Consider the following 27,159-nt stretch of genomic DNA (forward strand, 5'->3'; position numbering starts at 1 on the left):
AGATGCTGTGGCATGACCTCGAGCGGTTTCTACCAGACATCCAAATAATATTTCTGAACTGAAACAGTTTTGTAAAGCGGAATGGTCTAATAATTCCTCCTGACTGTTGTGCAGGTCTGGAACAGAACTACAGAAAACGTTTGGTTGAGGTTATTGCTGCCAAAGTAGAGTGAACCTGTTATTAAAGCCAAGGGTTCACATACTTTCCCACCCTGCACTGTGAATGTTTACACGGTGTGTTCAATAAAGACATTTAAACATGTAATTGTTTGTGTTTATTAGTTTAAGCAGACTGTGTTTGTCTATGACCAATTTATGCAGAAAGGTTCACGTTTTCTTGCCACTGTAAGTACCATTTGTATCGCCATATGGTCAAAGTAACAGAACGGTTTTCCCGTGAACCATTGGGTTGATCTACATGAAATGATGCGACTTGGGCTCCCTTCGAAAACATCCCCTCTTGTTCTGCTGCCTCTGTAATAGCTGGGCTGATGCCTCCAAAGTCGGAGAGCTTGCTTTGCTGTTTACTCTGTGCCCAGGCCCCATGCAGGCCTCCCAGAACAGGGCCTATATATTTCAGATGGTGGGTTTATAGTTCTGGCTACAGTCCTCCCAGTGAATGTACTAATCCAACTCAGTGTATCAGCCCCGGTCTTGGCCCGCTCACTACCCACCAGCAGCCTGACACCAGGGCCGAGCCCAGAGCTAGGGCACATGCTGAGGCTGAGAGGGATTTATTAAATAGGTAATGGACTACACTGCCTAGCTTTGTAATGATCAGGGGGATCTGCATATGCCGCCTGCAAGGCTTTTGATCATTCTGAACATTCCAATCTGTGTTGGCAACTGGTTTGGACGCTTTCTCTGAGTGGTTTTCAATATGGTAATGTTCTAAAGCTGTTTTGATTTTGTGAAAAAGAATCCTCCCAAATACTCTCATGCAATCAGATGGATTGAATAGAGAAACAAACGGAATGAGAGCAATAAAAGGGATTGTTGAGGTGAAGCTTGAAGCTTGGTCTCTGTAGCTACCAGAATCAATTGAAATGTTTCTGGCTCTGCATTAAAAAGGAGTTTGTTTATCGATAGGCAGTGCAAAATACAGACGCTTGCCATTTCATAGTTCTATTTTGGGATGTTTTTCAGGAATGATTTTTTTATGGCTTTGAATGTGAAAAATCTTTTGTTTCAGAACTGGAAATCTAGCTTTGAGAATTCTTAGTCTATGCTGCCTTGGGGCCAAGCCAACAGATAAGTGAAGGATTGTTATCTCTAGGATTTCTCTCCAACAGTGTGTGTGCATGTGCACACGCATTTGTTTTACTGTCCATACAGATGTACAGTTGGTTGTGTGTGTGTGTGTGGCAGGGTCATTGGGTTTGGTGCTGAGCTGTGCCATCCAATGACACCCAAAGCTGAAACAAGGTACCCATCACTTTTCTAAATGGCTGCCAAGCTTTCATGACAGTGTCTGTTTTTCTGCAGTGCTATATGCTGTGTACAACAACTGAACACTACATATTAGATCCTTCCACCACAAATGGGATGCCAATTACGGGGAAGGTGGATGAGAGATGACTGAGATTGGTGCTACATGGGTTGACCTATAGGCCTACAGTTCTGTTACTGTCGAGGGTAATATAGCCCCACAGTGGAGGTGTCATAATACCCATAGAACCTAGCGGTCAAACAGGGAAATTGTTCCAATCGTTTATCCACCATTCATTTTTCCCATAGGGGATTTTTAGAAACACTTCAAATAAGGGCTGTGTTGTGTGTAGGCCTACCCTGGTGTGACGTTTTGATAACTGTGTAAATCTCTCTCGGACAAGGTGACTTTTATCAATCTATTCAGCTCTATTTACTCTGATTTTGAACATGCTAGAAATTCCTGCCAGCTCCTGCACGTCATCTTTAGCTAACAGGTATTGTGTCAATTTAAAACTTGCCCAAGACAGTTCCCAGAATGGTCCATTTAAATAAATGTAGCCGGTTTATTCATTGCTCAATGAATGAGTTAATCCAGAGATTCTTACCTATGCCTCGTTTCGGCAGTCTCATCCAGAGCATAATGGCATTTGTAGTTCTGTATGATAGCCACATTAGCATTTCATTTTTGGGGGGTAAATACAGGCAAATATATTGATAAAAGTCACCTTGTCCAAGAGAGACTTCCACGGTTATCAAAATGTCACGTCAGGTTAAACCTACACGAAACACAGCCCTTATCTTAAGGTTTTCTAATGGCCGAAAAATGAAAGGTAGAAAAACTATTGGAACCATTTCCCTGTTTGACCGCTAGGTTTTATGGGTATTATGTCTCATAACCTCATGTGTATAATGAGGTTAGCTGAAGTAATATGGTTCTAATCAGGGGTTCAATGGCACCTGGAGGAGATGCCTATGTAGTAAGGCTGTTGATTTACAGTTGACAGCCTTCTTATTGCTGATTTCGCTCTTTTTTTTTTCTCTTTCTCTCTATTTGATCTCTTTCTTACTTTCTTTCTCTGGCTGTCTACCGGTCTCCTCCTCCTCTTTCACTATGAAAAGATAATGGTTGTTTTAATTAGACCACATTGGCTAAGTGAATTACTGTCAGTCAGGTTGAAATGGAAAATCAAGTTGAATCTAATTGTGTATGCACATCCTCGTACATCTGGGATGGACCAGTGAGGCTTCAAGGTGATAGTTTATAGAGGACAGCTCTCGCTCTCAAACTGCTCAGAGGAGAAGAGAGAAGGAGGAGAGGTGAATGGGTGGGGAGAGAAATACACTGCTCTAGCTCCCCGCTCATAAAAGGAAGGAAAAGTGGCTTTGGCCAGTGGATAGAACATTTATCTCACAAACATGATATTTTAATGGATCTGAAATGTACTACTGATTATGTGCAGCTTGTACCTCCTCTGTGGGAACAGGCTGTATGTTTTATTCTAGCTGTACGCACAGCTAGAATAAACTGCCTCTAGGCACTCCTGACTGACCTCGGCCCCGGTTGAAATCAGCATTGTAGATACTGTAGAAATACAGCCTGTGTGCGTGTGCGTGTGTGTGTGTGTGTCATGGAAATCCAGCAGCCTTAAATATTTCACTAGTGTTCCACCACCAGACTCATTAAACCAGATTAGGTCGCTCTGAATTCTGAATCAGAGACACTGAGAGTGGAGGGACTCTGCTTGATAATCACAGCACAGACACACACTTTGACCTGTGTCATTATGAGCCTGTCCCATATACATTTTAATGCAGGATTGATCCTTCTTTCCTCCCTTCCTTGAGCTGGCCTAATCACTGATCTGACACGACCCGGTTGATGAAACGAATGTAGTGAACCTTGATTACACCTAGAAGGGAATGGCACCCTATTCCTTGTGTGGTACACTTGGTGTCCTGGTCCTGGTCTATGGCAGGGGTGGGAAAATCTGGCCCACGAGCCTCAGGAGGTTTGAGTAAAAATGTGTTTTTGAAATTATAATGGACCTACAGTTGAAGTAGGAATTTTACATACACTTAGGTTGGAGTCATTGAAACTCATTTTTCAAACACTCCACACATTTCTTGTGAACAAACTATAGTTTTGGCAAGTCAGTTGGGACACAAATAATTTTTCCAACAATTGTTTACAGACAGATTATTTCACTTATAATTCACTGTATCACAATTCCAGTGGGTCAGAAGTTTACATACAATAAGTTGACTGTGCCTTTAAACAGCTTGGAAAATTCCAGAAAACGATGTCATGGCTTTAGAAGCTTCTGATAGGCTAATTGACATAATTTTAGTCAATTGGAGGTGTATCTGTGGATGTATTTCAAGGCCTACCTTCAAACTCCGTGCTTCTTTGCTTGACATCCTGGGAAAATCAAAATAAATCAGCCATAACCTCAGAAAATTAATTGTAGACCTCCACAAGTCTGGTTCATCCCTGGGAGCAATTTCCAAATGCCTGAAGGTACCACGTTCATCTGTACAAACAATAGTACGCAAGTATAAACACCATGGGACCACGCAGCTGTCATAACGCTCAGGAAGGTGATGCGTTCTGTCTCCTAGAGAAGAATGTACTTTGGTGCAAAAAGTGCAAATCAATCCCAGAACAACAGCAAAGGACCTTGTGAAGATGGTGGAGGAAACGGGTACAAAAGTATCTATATCCACAGTAGAATGAGTACTATATCGACATAACCTGAAAGGCCGCTCGGCAAGGAAGAAGCCACTGCTCAAAAACCGCCATTAAAAAGCCAGACTACGGCTTGCAACTGCACTTGTGGACAAAGATCGTACTTTTTGGAGAAATGTCCTCTGGTCTGATTAAACAAAAATAGAACTGTTTGGCCATAATGACCATTGTTATGTTTGGAGGAAAAGGGGTGGATTAAATGTCAGGAATTGTGAAAAACTGAGTTTAAATTGATTTGGCTAAGGTGTATGTAAATTTCTGACTAAATTTCCAACTGTATATATTTTCAAATTACCACACTTTTTCTGGCCTGCAATTTGATTTTGGCAAACACATCGGTCCCCAAAAAATTGTGGCCCTCCATTCAATTTTGAAATCCCGACGTGACCCTTTTGCCCGAAAAGTTTGCCCACCCCTGGTCTGTGGTGAGTAAAGTATAATTTGAGACGTTCTCTGAAGCCGTGAACATACAGTACTGTCTGTGCTGTGCTCCATCTATGGAATGACAGTAAACACAGGTAGGTGTGTAGGAGTAGGGACACGTGTTTAATCAGTGAGTGCATCTTCTACTTAGGCTTAGTTACCAGCGTGTCGATTGAATTACAGAGTCAATATAAAAGGGCCTTGCCTCACTGATTGACAGTCCTTCCACACAATGATGTTAGTGCCGTTGCTTTACTTGTAATCTGCAGCATGATCCCTGTGTGTGTGTGTGTGTGTGTGTGTGTGTGTGTGTGTGTGTGTGTGTTGTGCGCTCCTTTTTAACTTTTTGTATTTTCCCTGACAAAAGACCTGTATAAAAAGCACATTGTTCTGAACGCATGTCTTACCTTGTGACTGTAGCGTGCCGAAATACAACCACAAGTCCTCCTGGATGTTTCACATCGGTTTGAGTCTCTACAGAACCAATTATAGATGCTCACATCAGGGCTACCCCTCTGCCCCGCCTTCCCTCTAGTCCTAGAGAATAACCTGCCAGGCTTTGATGTGATACTTCTCTCTCTCTGTGTGTGTGTGTGGGCTTCTTACTCAGAGTTCTGTCCTCTGTTAAAGATTGCTTTTGTATTTTAAAAGAGCATGCCCATGATCTAAGGGTGACGGGCCCACACACAAACCCTTAACAAAGTCTTCTTCACACACTCTGAGCAGTGTCATTAGCAGTACAGTCCCAGGGAGTTGTCTCCTCATTCACCTACTCTGCTCTGTGCTCGACGCCCGTGGAACAGCAATCTAACCACAGATGTTTCTGGAGGCGTCATCACGACGTACAAGCTGTGAGCCACCAGTCTCTGGCCGTGGCATTGGTCTCAGAGCAGTGGGGACACTGTGTAGAGTGTTTCGGTAGGGAGATTGACGAGATGTGAGCTCACTTGCATATCGCATATGCCAGTGTGTGTGTGTGTGTGTGTCTGCAGAAGCTAACAGTGTGGTGTTACCTAGGATCAAGCAGATGTACGAACTCCCTTCACCTCCTCTACAACATCTCCCTCATACGTCCTGCCAGACCAGACGGAGTAAGATTTCTTATTCGCGGATAAGTAATTGGCCTGCCTGGCAGGCTGGCGAGGTGAACTATATGTGCTTTACAGGATCTCACTCATGGCTGCTGCTGGAATGGAATCAGAAAAATGGCTTCATCACCAGGAGTAGTGATGTAAGTGTGGGATGGAGGCTGACTCGGCTAAAAGCTGTGAAAAAGTTTGGACAACTTCTGCTTCTTGGCTGTGAGGGCAAGAGGGGATATTAGATTGGTTTCCTAATAGAGATCATGAAAAGAAAAGCGAAGCTGGGTTTAGAGTGGCTTTGATATGAGAGGAGAGAAGGCGAGAGGAGAGGACACGTTCTAAGCTGAGGGGGAAGAGTTTGGCAGATGCTGTATGCCTCTGTAATGAGATGTGGTTGTTCTCTCTGTCAGCTTAGTGTCAGAGCTGTGCCTTTCTGGCTTTCCCTCTCTCCGCCTCTTTCTCACTCTCGCGCTCTCTCTCCCTCTTACCCTTTCCCATTCTCTCTTTCCTCTCTCCCCCCTCTCAATTTCTCCATCTCTCGCCTCTCTCTCTCACCCTCTCTCTTTATTTCACCCCTCTCTCCCCCGCCTATCGCCAAAGATCTCCGCTGCGGCCAGTTGAGTGTGTCACTGTGTGGGAGATGCCGGTTGGTTTTTATCCATGCTTAGAGGGGGCCTCCTGCGCATCTATGGTGGAATACACACCACGCCTGGAGAACACGGCGCTCCGCTGAAGAGAATAGCCCCTCTACTGCTAATGATGTTACGTAAGACAGGGTAAATCCATTGTGTGAGGTAACAGAGGAGAGGAAGATGGGAGGGATGAAGAAGGCTTAAAGGAGAGACTGAGGGAACGAGGCGGACAGCGAGTGCGTAGTTGTTCTGTGCTGTACTGATTATTATTATTTTTTTAGAACGAGGGTCAAACTGGTGCCAGAGTATCCTCCAATCCCGTTCTAGAGAGGCGGGTGGTTAGTCCTCAAACCGCCTGAGAAGAGATGCTGTTAAATGCAACCTGCATCTATTATCAGTAGTTGTATTGTACCACTCACAGACATGCTGCACTATAGCTGCCTCTCTGTTAGTCTCAAGAGGCTTCAGTATGGATGCAACATGACTCGTAACAACAACCCAGTACTGGGGCTACTTAGTGGTGCTATGAATCGACGTGGCTCCTATCATCTTCTGTTCCCCCTCTGTAGCTTCTGATGTGCCCACTACCACAGGCCTAACTGTAGTCTCTGAGCTAAGCTACTCAGAGAATGGATATTGGCAGTGGATGCTGAAAAGTGTGTGTGTGTGTGTGTGTGTGTGTGTGTGTGTGTGTGTGTGTGTGTGTGTGTGTGTGTGTGTGTGTGTGTGTGTGTGTGTGTGTGTGTGTGTGTGTGTGTGTGTGTGTGTGTGTGTGTGTGTGTGTGTGTGTGTGTGTGACTTAAACAAAAACATCAGTCATATTACTCAGTCCTTCCCACACCCTCTGGTGATGGTGGGCTGTGACCGCTTTATACAGTTGTTTGGGGGACTAGAACCCACCTCTGTGATTCCTGCTGTTCAACCAGGTCTTTTGGTTGTGCACGCCTTCCCTGACAGTGTGTGAAGCACTTGTCTGACTGTGTTCATGTGCGACTGCTCAGTTGTCTCTTGTTCCACATGTCTGTTCTCTCTTTGCGTTGTGTACCATACCGCCTGTAGCCTGGGTGGATTGCAGGTAGCCTAGCGGTCAGAGCGTTGGGCCAGTAACCGAAAGGTTGCTAGTTTGATTTCCCCAAGCCGACGAGGTAAAAAGTCTGTTGGTCTGTCACCGGACTCTAATGGCTCTAGGGTTGCCGTCGATCATGGCTGATCCCTGGCCGTGACGAATGTCACTGGAGCTCGAAGGACAATCATCCAACACCTTCACCACCACCCCACCTCTCTAGAATCCTGACGCTGTCTCCACCGGCTGGGAGAGATGACCCAAATGAGTCCGAATGCAACAGAAGCCACCTCAGAGGAGAGAAATGATGGTTCTAATTACTAAACCTAACAGCAGAGGATGGAGCAGAATGACATTTAGCCGTAGCTATAGTACAGTGGAGAGGAGAGTCACCTGACAGACTGGATCACTCAGGGGAGCGTAGTACACGGGGAACAATAGCAACATTGGACCAGCGTGTTAGCAGTGTGGTGGATACATCAACACAAGCATCACGCTATAGTTCTCCCAGGCAGCTTATATTGCAGGGAGAGTATATGGGTGGTTAAAGTTGGGGTCTTTGTGACCACCTCACTAACTTCCCTCACCAGGCCGACCCCTGATACAACCATGGTCACTGCCACCTAATCATCCCCAGCTTCCTCTTTGACTCTTGGAACTCTTGTCCGGGTTGTTGCCGTCGATGAGGAAAGTATCAAACTACCTGGTATGAAAAGGGTTGAACAACAACTTCAAAATACAATACCAGTTAGTCCTGTAGTAGGATTCCCCTTGAGGATAGAAGAGCCTCTCCCTCTCTGCTCCACTGCACACACTCTATGCTACACCGCTACGCTATCTGACCTGGATAATGGCACTGCGGTGTGTGTGTGAGGATCTGTTATTGTTACCTTGTTGTGACACCTGACAACTTCACTTTACAGTGGAGTAGATGACACCTGAGCGGCTGCCTGGCTGGCTGGCTGGCTGGCTGACTGGAAGACTAGACAGATTTAGGACAGTAATCCCCTCTCAAAGTCGTGACCTCACTCTCTCTTCCTCTCCTGTTTCTAAGCACTGGGCGAGATACTGGAAATGAGAGGTGCAGAAAAAGATGACTTCAGCGAGAGAAGTATTAAAAGCATTTGAAAGGTTTGCACCTTTCGCTTCAAGGAACTTTCTGGAGATCGTTGAGCTTCAAAGATCCAACCGGTTTCACACGTCTCTCCCCCACTTAGTTTCCACTGTCCTGTTAGGTTTTCCACCAGAGCTCTGAGGTCTGCAATGTAGTGCCAGCTCTCTGTGTGTCTTGCTCCTCACAGCTCTGTCACCGAGCTGCTCCCTATAGCCTTACATGGAGACACAACCACTGTTTACTAGAGAGTGAAAGCTAGAGGAGAGCTAGGAAAAGAGGGAGGGGGGAGAGCGAGAGACACAGAACGACCGAGAGGAGGGAGAAAGAGGAATTGCTCATGAGTTTTTTTGGGTTATGGCCACATTTGCCCCTTCAAATCCAAACTAAGACGTTATGTTCCTCCTAGCTCAGAAACACAATCCCTGTTTGAAGCTTGCTGCTCGTTAACAGAGAACCTTAAATGGCCTAACAGCTACTCTAACTAGGTCATGTGCAGTATAGCTATATTGTTCAGTCTGGGTGTGTCCCAATTCCCTATGGGCCTAGGTCAGAAGTAGTGCACTACATATGGAATAGGATGCCATTTGGGACTTAGGTTAAGTTGTTCCATCTGCCTTCACCCCCGGTCTAAGGGTGTGTAATTACCGGGCTATAAAGCCCCCTAGACTGGCTGCCCTGCTCTCCATTGTAGTAGAACTCAAAGGGTTTGGGTCTCTGCTGAAAGCCTTCCTGTAATCTAGTGTAAGGAGATAAGCAGGGCCATTGATCTGAGGAGAGATCAATGGTAGATTCTACAGACACTGCTGTGATTAAGGCAGAATTAAAAGAGCGAGCGGTGTAGCCCGAGAGAGGGGAGAGACAGTCTCTGTCTCTAAGATCTTGGTGGACTTGTCTCGTTAACGTCTTGGCTTATCATGACATGCTGCCTTGTCAACAACCGCACACTCCATGGTTCATCTGCTATCGAAACGTATCAACTGTGTGTGTGTGTGAGAGAGAGAGAGAGAGAGAGAGACACAGAGAGAGAGTGTGTTTGTGTAAGCAAGATTCACAGATGTGAGGTGTTGGCTTGTCATGCGATATCACTTGTCTTCATCAGCTGTGTGTGTGTGTAAACATTTCATTGTTAGTCTACACCTGTTTTTTTACGAACCATGTGATGAATACCATGCGGTGTGTGTGGGTGGGTGGTTGGCTAGGGGTCCGTGCGATCTGGGATCCATAGGACGTCCTGACCCCATTTGAAGTTGAAATTACAGAAATGTTTAGGGATGAACAACCCAAGGAATCCGAATAGCACTGAACTTGGTGTGTGTGTGTGTGTGTGTGTGTGTGTGTGTGTGTGTGTGTGTGTGTGTGTGTGTGTGTTCACTATCAAAACAAAAGATTCACAGATGTGAGGTGTTGGCCACCAGTCATGTAATACACTGTCACCGCAGAGGTTATGTGTTCTCTGTGTATATAGTGTGTTTAACAGCAGTGTGTGAACTGTGTTTTGTGTGGCGTGTATGGCTGGGCTGTTGAATTATATATCAGAGGATCTAGACCTCTGCCTCCAGACAGATTACTACAGCACCACCTGAGACATATTGCTTATGTTCCAAATTGCACCCTATTCTCTATTTAGTGAACATTTTTTTGTTACTTTGCCCCTTTTCTCCCCAATCTCGTGGTATCCAATTGGTAGTTAATCTTGTCTCATCGCTGCAACTCTCCCGTACGGAGAGGAGACGGTCGAGAGCCGTGCGTCCCCCGAAACACAACACAACCCAACCCAACACAACCCAACCAAGCCGCACTGCTTCTTGACACCCAGAAGCCAGCCGCACCAATGTGTCGGAGGAAACACCGTACAACTGGCGACCGTGTCAGTGTGCACTGCGCCCGGCCCGCCACAGGAGTCGCTAGTGCGCGACGGGACAAGGACATCCTTGCCGGCCAAACCCTCCCCTAACCCGGACGATGCTGGACCAATTGTGCGCCGCCCCATGGGTCACCCTGTCGCAGCCGGCTGCCACAGAGCCTGCACTCGAACCCAGAATAGTGCACTGCTTTTGACCAAGGCCCATAGTGTTCTGGTCAGAAGTAGTGCACTATGTAGGCAATAGGGTACCATTTGGAACGCAGACATAGACCTGAAGATCCATGCAGCCCGATCTAGCCTCAACCCTGAAGGCTGAGCTGGATTCTGGTCTTTGGTTTGTCACACTCTGTTTCACACAGATACACGGCCGCTCTGTCTGTTAGCAACTTGGGCTACCCCATGAAACATTTACCATCACATACACACCCCAAGCAACCTCCTCGCCTTCACGATCCCTGACCCAATCCCTCCCTTTATCTGTCATTCCTCTGTCATCACAATGAGACTCTTATGAATGTTTTAGCATGTTAGTCTTTTCCCCTACAGGGAGCTGATGGTGTATAGATCTCACTGTCCTGTTAAATCAACTAACAAGCTTGAAATCTACTGTGTGTGTGTGTGTGTGTGTGTGTGTGTGTGTGTGTGTGTGTGTGTGTGTGTGTGTGTGTGTGTGTGTGTGTGTGTGTGTGTGTGTGTGTGTGTGTGTGTGTGTGTGTGTGTGTGTGTGTGTGTGTGTGTGTGAGAGAGCGCATGATTGTGTATATGTGCTTGCAGACGTACGTGTGTGTCAGCTCAGTGTCTCACTCGGAGCGCACTCCCCCTCAGCAGTCTCAGAATTTTAGGCCACAGATGTGAGATGTCGACATGGTTCTGTTTCTTGTCATCACAGAACAATGTGTTTCTATGCCTGGAGAGGAACCGTTATTAAATTATTTAGTTTTATCGCTTTTGTCTCAATGAGGTGACTGCATCAGGGACCTTACTGGAATAGAGTAGCAACAGCAGCAGGAAAAGGGATGGGATTTTAAAGGTTTAACCCTGAGAGGAGAAATAGGACCTCCAATGTTGTCTCTGGCAGCTCACCCCTGTGGTATTATCAGTCTCTGCAGCAGTAACAGCCATACTAATCAAGCCCAGAGAATGAGATGTGAGAGCCATACTAATCAAGCCCAGAGAATGAGATGTGAGAGCCATACTAATCAAGCCCAGAGAATGAGATGTGAGAGCCATACTAATCAAGCCCAGAGAATGAGATGTGAGAGCCATACTAATCAAGCCCAGAGAATGAGATGTGAGAGCCATACTAATCAAGCCTAGAGAATGAGATGTGAGCGCCATACTAGTCAAGCAGAGAGAATTGAGATGTGAAAGGCATTTCCTCATTACAGCAGCAGCTCAACCTGTTGTGGATCATTAAGCTGTGATGTTGGCTGTGACACTCAGAAGCATCTCCATCTGAACCGAGTCTCAAACTTCACTCACTCACTCACTCACTCACTCACTCACTCACTCACTCACTCACTCACTCACTCACTCACTCACTCACTCACTCACTCACTCACTCACTCACTCACTCACATATCTTCTCTGTAGACTGAACACAGACTGCAGTTAATCACCCAATGGTGCTCAACACAGCTCCTCACAGCCAAGGGGCCAATATGCTTTTCTAGTTTTATTTGATCTCATTTTCTTAAAGAACTATCGGCAGCTGGAAGTTCCTAGTTCACCTCGACTCATCTGCCTAAGACCTCAAATGAATCAACGTTTTCCTGGATACACAAGTCACATAGCTACAGTACCCGTTCCACTTTAACTGCAGAGACCGTCCGTTATTGTGTGTGTCTGTAGTGGGGTGTGTACAGATGAGATGTGGTGAGTTAAACAGAGTTCAAAGGGGTCATTTAATATGAGGCTGTGTCCAGTCATGGAGGATTTGAGATGTGGAGCAGCGTCGAGGCTTTAAGACTAGTTTTGCAGCAAGCCGTGCGGAACATCCAGGTTCAGATGGTCAGCCGCAGAGTTAATCCTGTCTGGGGTGGGGAGACGTCTTAACACACACACACACACACACACACACACACACACACACACACACACACACACACACACACACACACACACACACACACACACACACACACACACACACACACACACACACACAGCTTTTACTTTCAAAATAGTATGAGGGTAAAGTGCCTGCTGTGTGCTGCTGCCAAACTTGCGCTGTTTAGCAGCGGTGGAAGATGTGTGTGTGTGTGTTACCCCCAGTCCACCTCTGCAGATACTGATGTTGCTGACTTATCAGGGGGTCTCTCTCCCTTCCTCTCGGTCTCTCTCCCTTCCTCTCGGTCTCTCTCCCTTCCTCTCGGTCTCTCTCCCTTCCTCTCGGTCTCTCTCCCTTCCTCTCGGTCTCTCTCCCTTCCTCTCGGTCTCTCTCCCTTCCTCTCTGTCTCTCTCCCTTCCTCTCCGTCTCTCTCCCTTCCTCTCCGTCTCTCTCCCTTCCTCGTTCTCTCTCTCCCTTCCTCGTTGTCTCTCTCCCTTCCTCGTTGTCTCTCTCCCTTCCTCGTTGTCTCTCTCCCTTCCTCTCTGTCTCTCTCCCTTCCTCTCTGTCTCTCTCCCTTCCTCTCTGTCTCTCTCCCTTCCTCTCTGTCTCTCTCCCTTCCTCTCTCTCTCTCCCTTCCTCTCTGTCTCTCTCCCTTCCTCTCTGTCTCTCTCCCTTCCTCTCGGTCTCTCTCCCTTCCTCTCGGTCTCTCTCCCTTCCTCTCTGTCTCTCTCCCTTCCTCTCTGTCTCTCTCCCTTCCTCTCTGTCTCTCTCCCTTCCTCTCTGTGTTGTCTCTGATCTGTTTCCCAGGAAACCGAGAGAGTCTCCTGCTGTGTAGTACTACAGTAGGCACAGTGTACTGTAGTAGCGTGACGCAGTAAGAATACTCTGTGGGAACGGGGAGTGTTTGGAATTTTAGATGGTGTGTTTGGGCTTGCTGGTGTACGTGTATGCCTGCATCAGTGGGGGGTTATTTTCTATTCCTCCACCTCTGACCCAGACCTTGCCTTGAAGTGTGTGTGTGTGTGTGTCTGTTTAGTTCAAAGCTGTCCCTGTGTGTCAGTCCCAGTGTGTTTGCTTGGGCCAGCGTGCTCCAGACTATTTCTAGAGGTTAGACCAGGGCTAGGAGGTAGGAGGTGTTTTGAGTAGAAGTCACTCTGTTCTTTCTCCACACACCTTCCTTACTGTATTTGTGTTTATTACAGATCCCGATTAGCTACTGCCAAGGCGAAACTAAGGCGGTAGTACATTTAAAATAAAATAAAACATTAATTCATGGCTGTCTGAAGACGCTTGGCACACGGTCCGGGAGGTAATGACCGGAAAGAGCTGTTTGAGTCGCAAACTCTCTTCGATTGCACACACAGCCCCTTCCCCTAACCCTAACCCTTCCCCTACCAGAAGAATGTGTGTGTGAAGATAAAGAGATAAACATGACTTGAGTAATAGCACAGACTCACCCCAAAAAACGCCCAGGACATTTATTTATTACATCAAACATCAGCCAGCATTTTAATGTCGTCTCCGAGAGATATGAGTTATTGCCTTTGAATAGAATGGACTGTTGTGAGAAGATTTCTTTCTGTTGTGAAACTATGTCTGAACCTGTGAACTCTGCTGTTCATTTGGGGAGTGTGTTTTTAGTATGCAGTCATCCTTTCTCTCTCTTCCTGTTGTTGTGTGGGCTTGGCTCCCTGCCATGTTTTCTAGAAGTGCCTTCTTGGTGTGTGTGTGTGTGTGTTTTTGTCTATTCAGTGTGTGTGCAGTGCTGAGTGACGGTACCTTGTGGTTCTATGGAGGTTGAGCAACACTGTCATTACAAACCCTGAGACACTTTCCTCTTGCTCCCAGAGAGCCACAGGGCCTACACACACACACACACACACACACACACACACACACACACACACACACACACACACACACACACACACACACACACACACACACACACACACACACACACACACACACACACACACACACACACACACACACACACACACACACACACACACCCGTATCCACCATATAGTGCACTACTTTTGTCGACTCTCCTTCACCATCTATATAGAACCCAATCCACACTCCCCATCTTCGCACACAGGGATTCTAGTCCTGCATACAGAGCCCACTCTCCCAGCTACACTAAGAATCTGGGTCTCCAACCCACTTCACATGTCCTCTCCTCTGCTCCGTGCCTCACTTCCTGGCCTGGTTGTAGAGAGTGAGTCAGTCACAGAGAACACTCATTCATTCTACTGGCTGGCCTTAATGACTCTACCCAGGAGGCCAGAGAGAAGCCCACTCAATGAACTGGCCTGGGTAGATGAGACTGGCCCTGCTTAGCATCACTTTAATATAATAGAATAGTCCTGGCAATGTGACAAAAGGCCAAAGGGATAGACTGCTCTCTTCTCTATTATACTATTTTCTTGTATTTTCTATTTTTCTTTTGTTCGCTAATCTCTTCTGTTCTCATCTCTCCGGTTACAACCGCCCGCTTGCCCGTGTGTGCGGGGAGTTTTCTTTTAAGAGGAGTAATTGCATGGGTCCTTGTGTTGCCGGTGTACTCTCTGATTTTCTGGTGCGTCACTCAAAGCTTGTCCTCCTTGGGTTGTGCAGTATCCAGATTTTCATACCGTCATTCTGTTTTATACCATACCGGCATATACGGTCTTCCTGATTTGTGCACAGGAATACCGTATATGCTCATTTTTGGAGGGGGACACACAACAATTTAGGCAAAGGAGATCTTGATCCAGGAGGGCATTGAATTGTAACTAAGAACCTTGATCTTGACATCTAGCCACTTAGCTAGCAAGTTTCCAAACCAAATGCGTAGCTAGAGCACTGAGCTGGATATCATATGTTATATCTTAGTCTTATTGTTATACTTCTAGTTAATAAGCAGTAGCGTAGCACGCACCAATGCAGCCCCTGCAAGGCGGGGGTGTCTCCGAACCCCCCATTTTTATTTTTTAAATATATTTTTTATTTTAAACATGATTGAAAATCGGACTGTCTGTATTTCAAAATAGCCCAGTATATAGTATAAACGGTATGTCACCCAAGACTAGTTAGGGGGATTAGGGAAAATATGATTTTTGAATGGGAACCAATTGCTTGGTAATAACAAATGTGTGTGTGTGCGTGCACACTGACTACACCATAACAACATGACACAGCATGCAACTGTGGCTGAGTAGCTTAGTTCTCATGAGTGTGTGTGTGTGTGAGGGAGAGTCTCGACAGAGTGACACACTAGTGAGGCTTGTCCTCCCCATGCGTGGGGAGAAGGCCTCTAGAACAGTGTTGAATGAGAGGGAGTGTGGGGTAGAACACAAACACAATAACACAGAGAAGACATTGATCTCACCTGACAGGAAAAGCCTGTTTCCAGACCTCGGCTGAAGGATTGCCCTTTAGATTCTTATGTGTTACTGGGTTTTATTTGATTGTATCCGAGCTGTGATTTGTTTCATGGGGTCACTGCTTCCCCTAGATTCTGTTAAACCGCTATTTGTCCAAGGCTAGGTCTCTCTGAATAGGCTGAGGATCATGCCAGAATGACTGAGAAATTTCCCCTAGGATCAGTTTACCCTCCCCAGGTCCGAACCGTAACCATTGGGAGGGGGAAGCCCGTACATGACCTTAAATCAGTGTCCAGGTGGGAGGCGAGTTGATCTTAGTCCTGGGAAACCACTCACATTTAATTACTATTAGGCACTGATCAAGGATCAGTACCCAAATTCTATGTATATCTATGATGGTAAAACACATAACTGACCTTAGATCAGTGTTATGTTTTAGGAGCAACTTGATCCTACTGCGGAGTCCTGCCTGAGAAACCACTCCGCTGCTCGACCTCAATTCATTACTGTTGATTTCCTGTCTGTTGTGTGTAATAACTGAGTCACTCTCTCCCTCAGTCATCACAGAATCCATCTGCCCTCCTATAACTAAGTGTTTCTTTGCCTCCATGGATTATAATGCATTAGAGCGCTCCACTGTTTAGTTCAGCCCTCTTTCTCTTTTCCTTAAAGATGTTGGACCCTGTAATGTTTTCATTGGGATTTCATTGGGATTTCAGGCCTCGTCTTTTCCGTTGGTCACGCCTCCTGTGGCTGGGTGCTAATACCGGTGTGACAGGAGATGCTGCCAATCTTAGGCACAGATCTAGGATCAGCTTATTTTCCCCAATCTTGACCTTAACAGTTAGGTTGAACAGTTCTAAGCTCTTCTTAGAACAGTGTCTAAAGAGGCAGCTTCGTCTAGCTCCCCTGAGGCACCACTGGCTTCCTGTTAACACACCCAGTTAACGGCTGTTCATCGAAGACCTGGGCTGGGTCTCATTCCAAAAAGTTGGCCCCTCCCTTTTACTCCTTATTCTACTCTTTATTTATACTCCTCAATATCCCTTTTTGGGACTAATAGACCTCTACTATCCAGTGCGTCTATCGCATCTAAAAGGAAAGATTGGAAAGGAGCAACATTTTGGGAATGATACCCAGCCAGTGCCAGCCTTCATCTCTGTTCTCTGAAGTTTCCGTCAAAGCTTGGATTAGAGTTAAGATTAAACAAATGACATAAGGGATGGCGAAAAAGGAAAAAACTGTTTCTGATCTTCCTTCACAGACTGTGGTGCATGTCTAATGTTATTTTATACAGCAGCCGCTTCAAATTCAGACGAGCAGTTATAGTGGCTGCAGATCAACTATGCTGGGGTTATTGGCCGTTAACTGAACCATTTCTCGTGTGTGTGTGTGTGTGTGTGTGTGTGTGTGTGTGTGTGTGTGTGTGTGTGTGTGTGTGTGTGTGTGAGATTGGATGTGAGGCCAAGCACTCTCCCATAGTAACAGTCCAGGGAATATTTTGCTCTGTCCATAAATGTCAGATTCACACATGACTAAAGCCAGATGGAATCTGCGCGGAACTTTTCTCATCAATGGCTTCATGCGTTTATCACCAATTTTTATTTTATTTATTTCAGTTATGTCCACAAGATCCATCTTTCATTCCAAATAATTGATGGGCGCTTATGAACATTTTGCCTGGATGAGTGGGTGTGTCTTAGTAGTGTCCTACTATGAACTCTGATGTCACGCCTCCTTGTTAAAACCCAATGCGGATGGACGGAAGGTTGATGGCTGGGGAGCAGTAGGACTCTGTTATTGTTGGTGTTGAGTTAGCGTCTGTCCTCCCTCCATCTGGGCAACACGTCATGGTGCAACAGGAACACGTGTCTCCATGGGGAGTTGTCTGTGTGCTTGGGCTCCTCCTGTGTCAAAATCCTCTGTTTATTTTCCAGGAGGAACCTGATGGATTGTGTGTGTGTGTGTGTGTGTGTGTGTGTGTGTGTGTTCATCTGTCCCTCTGTGTTTGTGTCCATGCCTGTACTGTTATTGAAAGGAGGCCGTTTGTTAATGCAGTATTATGCATTAATTGGTTATCTCAAATGTTTGTTTTTTTGCTCGGGAGGGGTTATTGGATTAGAAAATCCAACAGTTGTAATGGAAGGGAGCGGAGCTCAGTGGCTGTGGGTGGTTCAGTGAGAAAGCCACAGAGGAGAACCAATAGCACCCTTCATTATCAACGCATCGTGTCGACAACATCAAAACAGCCTTTCCAGACTCTGAAGTCAGGAGGACTTTGAGTTTGGTATCAGCCAGACTGGTAGCACAGGTCCTCTGTGTGTGACAATCACATGTGATTTGCTATTTTGGGGAAGATTCTGGGTAGGATTTGACATGAACACATGAATGCAGTCACAACATCAGCGCTCTGCCGTGACTGGGGTGCAGAGTGTAGAGTTTAAATCTGGATCAATAATGGATTGTGAGACTAAGTTATTAGGACGTTTCTTGTGTGCTTTTGCTGAATCGTGTGTAATCTGTGGAGGCGTATGCACTACAGTGTGTGTTTCCCTCCCAGTGCTGTTGTGCAGAAGGGTGTGTGTGTGTGTGTGTGCGCGCATGACTCAGTGCTGTAAGGCTGACATTAGCAGTAGCGGGTCCTGTGCCAATCACATCAGCAATGTAGCAGCTAACCCCATCAGAGACCCAGCATGCTCAGACTTGGGACCTCACACACACACACACACACGGCTACGACACACGCAAACACACACACGCAAACACACACACGGTTACTACACACACACACACACGCTCAAACACACACACACACACACACGGTTACTACACACACACACGCTCAAACACACACACACACACACACACAGTTACTACACACACACACACACGCAAACACACACGGTTAACACACACACACACACACACACACACACACACACACACACACACACACACACACACACACACACACACACACACACACACACACACACACACACACACACACACACACACACACACACACACACACACACACACACACACACACACACACACACACACACACACACACACACACACACACACTGCTTCACAGGCTAAAGGGATTATTACCTTCTCACCGGAGCTAATGCTAGCTACCCAGGCTAAAGTAATGAGCGTGGAAGTGTGTTTGTTTATGCAACAAAAACAAACCTTTTTGATGTGGGAGTGAAGATGGTGAACCTGTGTGGTCAAGGGCAGTGCAGGGCTTCCAGTAACACTAGGCTACATCTAGAAGATGGCTCCTTCTCCCCAATGCTGTCGTGTCACAGCTGCCTTGGTTTGGGCCTCAGAGCAGAGAGGCTGAGAAACTACAGCCTTGAGCATACACCTCTCCTGTCCTTGGCTTGTGTCGTGAGTCTCATCCCTCTGCCTCATCACTGCCTGTGTAAAGTGACAGCTGTTGTTGTTGTTGCTGCCTTAACAGTGATTATTTTGTCATTCATGTGGATGAGACCGATTATGCAAAGCATTGTGTTCAATATTCATTACCACATTCAGCTGCCTACGCTACGAGTGCCTGTGTGTGAGAGAGAGAGGATGTGTGTGTGTGTGTGTGCGTGCTTTCCTCCTCAGTGCATACCATGACAGTTATATGAACGCATGGTTGCTCTGCTGTGTGTATCTGTGTGTGTGTGTGGTGTGTGTGTGTGTGTGTGTGTGTGTGTGTGTGTGTCTGCGGGGTTGGTTTATGTGTCATCCTCGCTCCGGCCCTTTCTGTCAGCTGAAATGGTGAGGGTTGGGAGCCCTGTATGTCGTCCTCTTACCCTGTTGAAGTCCTCTGCAGGTCCTGTGTTGTGTTCTTCTGGCCTTGGTCATGAGAGACCTTGAAGAGACATTGAGGCTTGCTCTTTTCACTCTCTCCGTGTGTGTGTGTGTGCCAGACTGCTTGGGAGGGAGGGAGTGCGTGCATGGCAGACTGCTTGAGAGGGAGGGAGTGTGTATGGCCCAGCTGTGTGTCACAGAACTGACTGTGTCAGTGTGTCTGCTCTGCTCTCTATGGAACAACAACAGCTGTGTACTACCAGGTCTCCAGTCTCATTCACTCACACACACACAGCCTGAGGGAAAACATCCCCAGGACTCATGCAGTGTGTATTTTCCTGGAATGGAACAGAATGACAGTCATGACAATGTCAGTATCTATCCTCCAACACAATTGACAACATTACTTATTACTACATTCAAATTTGATGGAATGGACTGTCTCCACAGAGTGGATCATCAGCCAGCCTGGCAACTAGCTAGCTGAGAGGGATGAGCTAAGCTCTCCTCTACTCTGAGGACTGCTGGAGCTGCTCTCAGCCTCTATTTTGGGGAAAGCCTGGCATTCTGCTGCCACATTCCCAATACGGAACGTCACTTTCCCATTGAGATGTTCCTGGAATTCCTCCACTGTATCCCTGCTAGACTAGCGCATGGCAAAGTTATACCCAAGAGCAAAGAGTGGGAGAGAGGTAGAGGCTGTACTAAAGGATCTAATTGGTTGGCATTCTGCTGTCACATTCCCAGTCAGCCATTCCTAGAATGTTCCACTTGGTTGGGAATCTGGAGGGCTGGCTAGACTGACACCTTTGTGCCACTGAAAGGAATGTTCACTGTGCTTCTCTCGCTCTCGCTCTCGCTCTCTCGCGCTCGCTCTTTAACTGGGCGGCAGGTAGTCTTGCAGTTAAGGGCATTGGGCTAGTAAACTCAGCACAAAAATAACCTTTACTTTTTCAGGACCCTGTCTTTCAAAGATAATTTGTAAAAATCAAAATAACTTCACAGATCTTCTTTGTAAAGGGTTTAAACACTGTTTCCCATGCTTGTTCAATGAACCATAAACGATTAATGAACATGCACCTGTGGAACGGTCGTTAAGACACTAACAGCTTACAGACAGTAGGCAATTAAGGTCACAGTTATGAAAACTTAGGACACTAAAGAGGCCTTTCTACTGACTCTGAAAAACACCAAAATATAGATGCCCAGGGTCCCTGCTCATCTGCGTGAACGTGCCTTAGGCATGCTAAAAGGAGGCCTGAGAACTGTAGATGTGGCCAGGGCAATAAATTGCAATGTTCGTACTGTGAGACGCCTAAGACAGCGCTATAGGGTGACAGGACCGACAGCTGATTGTCCTCGCAGTGGCAGACCACGTGTAACAACACCTGCACAGGATCGGTACATCCGAACATCACACCTGCGGGACAGGTACAGGATGGCAACAACAATTGCCTGAGTTACACCAGGAACGCACAATCCCTCCATCAGTGCTCAGAGTGTCCTCAATAGGCTAAGAGAGGCTGGACTGAGGGCTTGTAGGCCTGTTATTAGGCAGGCTGGTCCGCACCAGACATCACCAGCAACAACGTTGCCTATGGGCACAAACCCACCGTCACTGAACAAAACAGGACTGGCAGAATGTGCTCTTCACTGACTGGTTGGATTTGCTTTTATCATGGAAGGAATGAGTGTTACACCGAGGCCTGTACTCTGGAGCAGGATCGATTTGGAGGTGGAGGGTCCGTCATGGTCTGGGGCGGTGTGTCACAGCATCATCTGACTGAGCTTGTTGTCATTGCAGGCAATCTCAATGCTGTGCATTACAGGGAAGACATCCTCCACCCTCATGTGGTACCCTTCCTGCAGGTTCATCCTGACATGACCCTCCAGCATGACAATGCCACCAGCCATACTGCTCGTTCTGTGCGTGATTTCCTGCAAGACAGGAATGTCGGTGTTCTGCCATGTCCAGCGAAGAGCCCGGATCTCAGTCCCATTGAGCACGTCTGCAACCTGTTGGATCGGAGTGTGAGGGCTAGGGCCATCCCCCCCCAGAAATGTCTGGGAACTTGCAGGTGCCTTGGTAGCATCTTGGTAACATCTCACAGAAAGAACTGGAACATCTGGTGCAGTCAATGAGGAGGAGATGCACTGCAGTACTTCGTATCTGGTGTGGTCACCAGCTGCAATGTTACTTTGGATTTTGGACCCCCCCCTTTGTTCAGGGACACATTATTCAATTTCTGTTAGTCACATATCTGTGGAACTTGTTCAGTTTATGTCTCAGTTGTTGAATCGTATGTTCATACAAATATTTACACATGTTAAGTTTGCTGAAAATAAACACAGCTGACGTTTCTTTTTTTGCTGAGTTTATATGAAAGGTCGCTGGTTCGAATGCCCGAGTCGACAAGGTGAAACATCTGTCTGTGCAAGGCACTTCACTGTAATTGCTCCTCTAAGTCACTCTGGATAAGAGTGTCTGCTGAATGACTAAAATGTAAATGTTAACTAGCTTTCTAACTGTGTGTTCGTATCCGTGTGTGTTTTTGTATGCCTGCTGTAGTGTACCCATGTCTATCAGTCCCAGCCTGGCTCATTACTGTGCCTCTGCCTTTGTGGCTCCCCATTCTGTCTCCACTCTCGGTCTGTCTCATTGTCCTACAACCGAGACAGCCCGACTTCATTGCACATCACCTTATTTCTGCAAACTTCAGCCACCCATCACTCTATTTAAAAAAAAATAATGACCGTGTTTCTTTGTGTGTTTACACTATGTGTGTATGTGGGTCGAGACGTGTGTCTCTCCAAGGAATAGGAATCTCAGTGAAACTGGATCCATGCAGGTCTAAGTATAGACTGAGCTCATAGAGGGTTAAGGCTGTAGTGAAGGGATAGGCTGGCTGGCTGTGTTATGCAACTGCATGTCAACCCTAACAGTGGGAAAGTGTCACTTTGACAGCCTCTACCAGATGTAAGCCCAGCTTATAGTACACTCTCTATCGGTCTGTGTCTCTATGGATATTTTATTCACAGCTCAATGGATTCTATTCTCATTTCTTTCAAAGTATTTTATCTGTGCACAATTAATATTTAACTTGTTCTTACCTCTAACTGACTGAGCTTTTAAGCTTCTACATCTATACCGCTGTAGTGGTACCTATGCATCTACTTGTTTCCTTATCAAGTAGATGTCTCTTCTGGAGATGATTTTAGAAGATGAAGGCTTGTACATATGCGTGAAAAGTCGCTAATTAGCATGTGTCATTGAAAACGCATACGTTGCAACCTAATTTCATCAGCCGCATGAATGCTAAGTCAAGATGACAGACGAGATGTATCAAATGCTTTTTGCTTTCTAAATAATTCACAATGGGACAACATGCTGAAATCTGTGTGCATCATTTGCCCTGAGATTTTCTCTCAGTGCCCTCTGCTGGACATGTTTGCCTCATACACTAGTTGATTATAGGAAGGGAGAAAGGGAGAAAGGGAGAAAGGGGAGTATGCATTTTCCGACAGGATCTTTAACCGTCCTACAGCTGTTGTCACATGCTGCACAGTGCACATTACAGCTACCATCGCTCTCTCCGCCTCTGTCGGTTTGAACATGGGCTCCATTCCTCTCTCTTTCTCCCTCTCTCCCTCCCACCTTCCTCCAGGACAGACTGTGACAGACTCTGTCCAAATAGCCTCTAGGCTTGTTAGAGCAGTGGCTGGAGACAGATGCCTCTGGTGTAAACTTCCGCCTGTTGACGGTTGTTGTCTCACTCCTCTTTCTCCTCTCTGACCCCCTCTTTGCTCTCACTCTCCCAGCTCTCTTCCCTGCAGGCTGTTGTCTTTAGACATTCCAGTGTTCTGGGAAATTCAGCTGGAGTGTCTGTCCTAACCGCAATCAAAGCTCTTCTATAGCCTGGACATAGATGCAGGGCTTAGGGTTCAGAAAATGTGGGAGCACCCTTGGGCTATGTGACAGTGACCCGGGATACTGGGGCTTCTCTCTTGCCCTCTCTGCCCTGGGGGTTATCACCGGCCGGTGGAACAGTCACTGGGGCGTGGACAGAGAGAGACACCCATCCACTCACCCAGCTGGGCAGAGGCATGCTGCAGAATGGAACATTTGTTCCCATCCTTTATTCATGAGGGAGCAGCAGCCCTCCGGTCACTCAGTCAGACAACGGGGATATTAATTCCGAGTAACATCTCCAGCTGACGACTCACGCATTAACCCAGGGCCCAGTGTCAAGTAAATGGGGAATAGATTGAACAAACTGTATGTAACTGTTGCCTGCTCACACCTGTACCCTGAGTCACAGTTCTAGGATCAGTTTAGCCTCCTTAAATCAGCATAAATAGGATTTGAGGCAGAATATTAGATGCGTGCACGCTCGCTCACTCAGACGTGTTGTACTTTATTCTCTGCGCTCTCTGGGACGAGAGACAGACGGGATGATTTAATGTTTCAGACGAATCCGAAAACTGCCTCTGCTGTAGGTTTTAAGTATCTCCACAGACTAGAGGTCGACCGATTATGATTTTTCAATACCGATTATTGGAGGCTCAAAAAAGCCGATACCGATTAATCGGCTGATTTATTATATATGTATTTGTAATAATGACAATTACAACAATACTGAAATAACACTTAATTTAACTTAATATAATACATACATAAAATCATTTTAGCCTCAAGTAGATAATGAAACATGTTCAATTTGGTTTAAATAATGCAAAAACAAAGTGTTGGAGAAGAACGTAAAAGTGCAATATGTGCTATGTAAGAAAGCTAACGTTTCAGTTCCTTGCTCAGAACATGAGAACATATGAAAGCCGGTGGTTCCTTTTAACACGAGTCTTCAATATTCCCAGGTAAGTTTTAGGTTGTAGTTATTATAGGACTATTTCCCTCTATACCATTTGTATTTCATATACCTTTGACTATTGGATGTTCTTATAGGCACTTTAGTATTGCCAGTGTAACAGTATAGCCTCCGTCCCTCTCCTCGCTCCTCCCTGGACTCGAACCAGCAACACAACGACAACAGCCACCACATCGAAGCAGCGTTACCCATGCAGAGCAAGGGAAACAACCACCCCAAGGCTCAGAGCGAGTGAAGTTTGATATGCCATTTCACTTCGGTCACACCAGCCTCATCTCTGGAGTTGATAGGTTTGAAGTCATAAACAGCGCAATGCTTGACACAACGAGCTGCTGGCAAAACGCACAAAAGTGCTGTTTGAATGAATGTTTACGCGCCTGCTTCTGCCTACCTTTGCTAAGTCAGATACTTAGATATTTGTATGCTTGTATGCTCAGTCAGATTATATGCAACACAGGACACGCTAGATAATATCTAGTAATATCATCAACCATGTGTAGTTAACTAGTGATTCTTAGGAAAACTTGAAATCGGCCCTAATTAATCGGCCATTCCGATTAATCGGCCGACCTCTACCACAGACACAGCACAACTCCTCTCGTCCTCTCCTACCAACACAAGGCTATAGCCCTATATCTCGGCACCCCGAGGAAGGGTGAAGGCTCCATCCCAAATCCCTTCTAAAAACCTGGCTTCGGCCTTAACGGGCAGAGGAGAGGAGACCCTGAGGGTGGTGTTACAGGGGCATAGTGCTCCCTTAGCCTCCCTCCCTGACTCTGGGCTGTAGTAAATGCTAACGTTAGCCTCTCTACTATCCTCTAGTCTCCTCAGGACTGGATAGCTAGCTGTGTTATGGCACAAGGCTCTCAGACCACACATACATGTGCACAACACACATTCTCTGTACCAAATTGTCTACACTCTCTGTGTTAGTGAAATGAGCTTGTGTGTGTTTGTTTGTGCGCGTCCGTACGCATGTCTCTCCATGTGTGTGTTGCATTATAGACAGGCATTTTTATAGGCTCCACACCCACTTTCATATAAGTGCCTCCCACTCTTTTCCTACTCAATGCTGCGATGGAGGCGATTCATGCCGAAACGTAAGCCTATTGTTGTTTTTTTTGCCCCGTCAGATTTATGCAGCAACAGTGGTCTTTTGTCTTTATTCTCCTTGATAGTCACCAGTTGAAGTACTGTTTCCTGGCGTAAGGAGTGTTTTTAGGATTTTCAAGTCCTGCAGTCGAGCACCTGACCCCTCCCATCTCCGTTTGAAGGGTTCCAACCACTGCCAAATAGTGGACATTTTACTTTTACCAAAGTACTGTTTTCTCAAAGTGAACAGTACTATTTCTCCTCTCTTCCATTCTCCCTCCATCTCTCCATCCCTCCCTCGCTCTTTCAATCTGGTCTGTAATGCACAGCGCTGAAAGCGATTCATAGAATCTTTATTCACGGAATTCTAATAACCGCTGTATAATTCATCAGACAAGCCCCTCTTGTCAGAACACACACACAGCTTGCATCCCAAATGGCACCCTGTTCTGTGTTTAGGACACTACTTTTTACCAGGACTATGCCATCTTGAGGCGCAGACACAGCCTTGGTAAACCTCAGTAGAGAGTACAGTTTGGATCAACACTAAAAGGTAACTACCTTGATCCTACTGTCGCTAGTTCACATATTGGTTCATTTTGAGGTTGAGCCTCTTCGTTGACAGACACCTGAGAAGTGTCATTATTCACTCTCTCTTAGTCACACACTGACTGTCAATCAACTGAAAACCCCACTCAGTGAAACTAAGTGACGTGTTTTGAACACAATGCATTAATTGACATGTTGGAGTGTTGCGTTACGAGTGGAATTTGCCACGGGGAAGGAGGTGTAGTACCAGTGTACTGTAACGAAAACAAATGGCAGAAAAGCAGCAGTTTTCATTTGATTGCATAACGTTTCCTAAAAATGATTAGCAAATAGAATTGGCCCCTGTCCATATGTTTTTCCATCTCCTCATCTACCATCATCTGGATGAGGATGCCCATTTCCTATGGCAAGAAAAAGGGTGTGCGTGCCAGAGTACATGTGGATTTTTGGAGGTCTCATCAGCCTTGTGTAAGTGTGCATTTCTCCCTCTGAAGCCTGGGAAAAAAGTTCAAGTCAGTTCAAGTTTATGGTAAAACCCATCACCCCTCTAAACACTGCATGGTTCTCTCGCTCGCTCTTTCTCCTCTTCCATCTCGCTCTCCTTCTCTCAACCTTCTCTCCCTAACGACTGGGAGTGAGTGAAGGGTAATTAAGATTTGCCCCGGTTTCTAATTGTGGTTGCCATGTTCCCTCTCTCAGAGTGCGGTACAGTAGCTGATTGTGTCTATGGCTACTACTTCCTGACTCCCTACGTGTCTGTTGTTGCTTCAGAGGAAGACCGAGCCGGAGAATTCCATCACCCCGAGGGCTAATTGCATTATTGCTCTCTCTGCTCTGTGGTATATCCAGATGGAGAGAATACTTCATTACTGTTATCAGTTGAGAAGTTTCCAGCCCTATGTTACCATCCGTCCTTTGACCCATAGCCTAGATCTGGGTTCCCCAGCTGGCGTCCCGGTGGTTTTATTTGGACCCCCAAGTTGTCTTGTTTTTATTTTATTTTTATGTTCATTGTTGGACATAAAACACTGTAGAAACACCAGCCAATC

General features: G+C 46.2%; 1 protein-coding gene across 8 annotated transcripts in view; it reads left to right on the top strand.

Annotated features, from left to right (window-relative positions):
• Positions 1-27,159, top strand: part of LOC124014216 (pleckstrin homology domain-containing family A member 5-like) — a 164,770-nt gene that overhangs the window by 18,277 nt on the left and 119,334 nt on the right. The window lies entirely within an intron of this gene.

Source organism: Oncorhynchus gorbuscha, linkage group LG25, assembly GCF_021184085.1.
Source record: "Oncorhynchus gorbuscha isolate QuinsamMale2020 ecotype Even-year linkage group LG25, OgorEven_v1.0, whole genome shotgun sequence".
NCBI classification, from domain to species: Eukaryota; Metazoa; Chordata; class Actinopteri; order Salmoniformes; family Salmonidae; genus Oncorhynchus; species Oncorhynchus gorbuscha.